This window comes from Geospiza fortis, unplaced genomic scaffold, assembly GCF_000277835.1.
Source record: "Geospiza fortis unplaced genomic scaffold, GeoFor_1.0 scaffold413, whole genome shotgun sequence".
Lineage (NCBI taxonomy): Eukaryota > Metazoa > Chordata > Aves > Passeriformes > Thraupidae > Geospiza > Geospiza fortis.
Window position 1 is genome coordinate 1,785,563 of NW_005054386.1, and position 4,437 is coordinate 1,789,999.

The window sequence follows — 4,437 nt, forward strand, 5'->3', positions numbered from 1 at the left end:
CCAGAAGTAGTGTGCTGCTCCACAGGGCCATTTCTACAGGGTGTACTCGCTTCTACCTTGCCACACAACCTTTCCTGCCATGTCCAGGAAGGAAATGTATGTATTCTCCCTTAAAATTGACACAAGGCATTCAGGAGCACTTGGGGATTTCAGGAGAGCCCCTGTGTTCCAAACACACTTCCCTGTGTCCCACCAGACTTCACAGCCCCAACTCAGACCAATCTGTCAGCAGCAAAAAGATTTGAAGCTGCTGCAAGGAGCAGGAATCTTCCTCCCCCCACACCCTAAAGAAACCAAACAGCTGAAGTTTCATCTCTGTTTTCCATCTCTCATCCTCCCCATAACATGCTTTGTGCCCTGAGCCACAAAGCTGGCTCTGACACAGAATCCTGGAGGCTACTGAGGGTTTGAGGGCCTTGGTGCTGCTATGGAGTGGGCAGTGAGCACTGCCCACCCTGGCTTGTCATCCCCTTGGATCCCTCAGCCAGACTCTCCTCTGCCAGCATTTCCACAGCAGGAAGCAGCTCAGGCTATTATTGTAGGCCACCAAACCTTATCAAAAAGGGCTCATTTACTTTGCTGCTCTTCAAGCAATCAAACTATTTAATTAGGAAAAAAATTGGGCCATTGAATCTCTTGGTCTTGTATGTCCACCTGAACCAGCTCCCAGGAATGCTGCAGTAACCAACTGCACATGCTCAAAGACCTAGGCTGAGGCAAAACAATCTTAAGATTGGCCTATTTGTGGGCCAAGCTGAAAATCAGTACTTTTGAGGTCAGTCTTCAGTTGTGCTTCAGTTTATGGCACACTTCTGTTACCTCAAGGTCTCCTCTGCTACAGAGGAGAACACAATGCTGCTTCCTGCAGTTTGGATGTGAAGAAACAGGACTTTGAGAATAAAACCTAAACCTATATCAAATCCTCTGGTCTGGCATTTATTCAACTAAAAACACTGAACAGCACAGCTGTACCTTAAAAGCAACTCATTTCAAATAGTCCCATTTCAGCTTTTCTTTTCAAAACCCAAGACAGGTGTCCCAAAAATCAGTTTTTCTCTCATTTACACACATACACAAACCTTCCCCCATAAGCAACAGCAAATAGATTTGTTTATTTTCAACTTTTCTTCCTGGCCTGATCTGGTAGCATTTCACATAATATATAGACCCATTTTTAAATTCTGCTATACTTAAAAAACAGCAAAAGAGATTTCACTGTGTTTTCACAACTGTGTCACTGTAAGTTTCAGTGCCATTATTGCTATAAACATCAGGGCAGTGACATACATAACTCACCCCCCAAGCCTAGAATGTGCTTTAAACATAAGTACAAAGGTATCTTCAGGCCCTAATATCACATAATCTGTAAATTCTGTGTCCACACAGTACTATCTTCCCTCTAAGTCACCAGCTTCAGGACAGGCCTCCAAGACCCCAAAGAGAGTTCTGCATCGAAGGCAAACATTCTCCAGAACCAGAAAATCACGTTCTGCTTTTGAAACTAAAATCCCTGCACGTCCAAGACGACAAACAGCTCACAAGTGTTCTTCCTGCATTAAAAGATTCCCCTCAAGTTATAACTGGGTTATTTCAGTACCACTGACAAGCTTTACCAAAAAGGAATCTGAGTTGGATTTTCCAACATAATCACAAACACCTCTGGCCACCCAAGGGAGGACTCACAGGAGGTGACATGACCAGTAACCTACTGGAGCTTCTTTCCATACTGCTACACTACAGGTAAAGGAAAGACGTTTATCCATGAGCATGCTCAGAAGCCAGAACCACAGTGCCCAAATCACCCACCCCTGGGCAGATATCTGGCCCAAAGAGCTCTTTTACAGGGTGACTGTAATCACTTGGATTTGGCCAGGAGATAAAAGCCTCTAAAATACTGCCACAGTTCAACAAGTCTCATCTACTTTTTTCCCATGACTGCATCAAACCAGCAAATTCCCAGCACTGGCACCTGGAGGCATTCAGGATGGCCCCATTTGAGATGTAGCCAAGCCCAGACTGTCACATTTGTCTCTCCTGTTTAGGGTTCTCCCTCTTCAGGCATTTCCAGCAGCAGTCCTTATGTTGTTACTCGAGTGTGAATTGAGAGCAAAAGGTTTCACCATGGTGGCCCAGCTGCCTACCCCAGTGCTGCTGCTGCCATTTCAGTCTCCCTTTTATTGTGCTCATCAACAGCTTATAAAGATGATGAAATGAAGTCTTCATTCAAAAGGACCCAGCAGAAAAGCCTGAACTCAGCAATGCTTACACTGGGTTCCAGAACTGATGGGGCTGAGACAGCCACACAGCTGAGCACAGCTTTCATCTCCAGACTGGCAATGGGGCACCCCTGTTCTGGGAACACCATTCAGCACTCTCCTCTCTCTGGAGAGCAGTGACAGGAGACAGGAAAATGAAATGCAGCTGTGTCAGGGGAAGGTTCTTCACTGGGAGGGTGCTGGTGCACTGAAACAGGCTCTCCTGGGAAGTGGTTGTGGCACCAACCCTGTCAGGTTTCAAGGAGCATCTGAAATATGCTCTTAACAATGTGGTTTAGTTTTAGGTAGTCCTGTGAGGAGTTGGGAGGTGGACTTGGTGATCCATGGGTCTCTGCCAACTGGAGGTATGCCATGAGTCTGTGACCCCCACACCCATAACCATGTTGCTGAGGTTGCCTGGAAAAAAGGTCTTCAGATGTTTACATCAGAAATGCCTCTCACCACAGCCCCCTGTGATAAAGTTAATTCTCTAGCAAAGATCTGTGAATGCTAGATGTTTTTGAAAGGATATGAATGCTACATTCTTCCTAAAAAACAATCTACTCTACAAAACTACAGCTAAACCTTGAAACAGCTCCTCTCTCATGGTACCATCCAAGTGAGGAAGGGGGACAATGCCAATATACCTCTGATCTAAAAGATGTGTGACTGAGAAAAGGAAGGGAAAAGCTGCTGCTCAGGTCAGGAGGTGTCACCTCCTGGTTTATTCTACCTGCACAGTCTAAGTAAAGGGTCATACCTGATGACCACCTCATGAGGAGCTGTGGGAATTACATGAGGCCATGCTGACATCTCCAAGGGCTCTTTGCTCAGCTCAGTACTAGAAATCTTCCCCTCACCTGTGAACACAAAAAAACTACAGCTTTTTCAAAGGACCAAAATCATCCTTACATTTTTCCTTAGCATGTAAGACTGTCTTCCAAGAACCCTACTTGAGCAGCTGGGTAACAGCAAACTTGCACAGGCTTCTGTCTCTGGGCTTTAATGTGACAGAGCTTTTCTCCATCAAAAGAAAAAAATCATGGAGGAGAGAAAATGGCCTGAGAGAGCATGGCAAAGGGAGCAGAACACCTCTCTTCTTTCCCGTCTGCATGTCCCGCTCAGTTTTATCTCTACTCCTACTCTGCCAAGCCCTGCTGAGCCAGCTGAGCACACACTGCTTGCTCTTTGTTGGGTTATTTTCCTGCAGGCTCCCCACAGGCTCCAGGGCATGCTGCAGCTGCAAACAGGGAGTATGTGGCTGGGAGTGACACGCACAGTGAGGGTCAGTAATTCTGCATGGCCTCCTGGAGTCGGAGCTGAACACTCCTGCTCTGCTTCCAGTGCCTGGAACCTGCTTAGGGACTACAGACCAAACAGAAGTGACAGCAAAGGGAGAGCACTTTGCCAGAATGCCTGAGATGTGCTTTCTCTCCTAGCAGCAACAAAGGAGAAAGGGAAAATCAAAGGCAAAAAGGAGCTGCAGAGATTCAACTGCCAGATTTATTATCTCACTGCCTGCCATATATTTTTGAGCAGGAAACACGCTCAAAAGTTGCTCAAGAGCCGACAAGTATGGCAGGCAAGAACCCAAAGGCTAAAGTCCAGGAGCTCTCAGCTAGATGCTCCTGAGGCAATGGGCAAGGTATGAGAAGTGACCCTGGAGAAGTCAAAAGTACTCTGCACTCTACTGTCAGAACCAGTAATCGAACAGGACAGATACCTGGGAACGGGGGAGGCCATCGACACCTGCAGTTCTGTCCTGGCAGTTCAATTTTTTATTACTATGGTCACTGAAAAGGCAGAGGGTTGTCACCATCTTTTCCCAGCCTAAGGACCTTGTGGCTGCAGTAAGCTGTTCACCAGCGTGCCAGCATACAGGGGGAGCATCTCTCCCCGGCTGCCCAGGGCTCCCGGACCCGCCGGGTGATCCCTGCCCGGCCAGAGCACGCCCCACACGGCACCGGGGCGCTGACACCCGGTTCTGCTGACTGCTCGGGAAGCTTTTTCGGAACGCGGCCGCGATCCCGCCCTGGGTGTGAGACGGGGCAGCAATGGAGACCAGCCCTCGGTCCGGCACCGACGGGAGCAGCCCAGGAAGCGCTTCAGCCCTGCCCGTTCTCCGCCTTCCCTTCCCAGACAGACCTCCCGCTCCTGCGGGGCCCAGCCACCCGCCCGGGGC

At 48.4% G+C, this 4,437-nt stretch overlaps 1 protein-coding gene across 1 annotated transcript in view; it reads right to left on the reverse strand.

Moving 5' to 3' along the window:
- Positions 1 to 3,118, reverse strand: part of RARS1 (arginyl-tRNA synthetase 1) — a 14,448-nt gene extending 11,330 nt beyond the window's left edge. Inside the window, exon 1 of the mRNA XM_031060571.1 lies at positions 3,016 to 3,118. The gene's annotated coding sequence lies outside the window, so the exon portion shown is untranslated. The remainder of the gene's footprint in view (positions 1 to 3,015) is intronic.
- Positions 3,119 to 4,437: the final 1,319 nt, after the last annotated feature.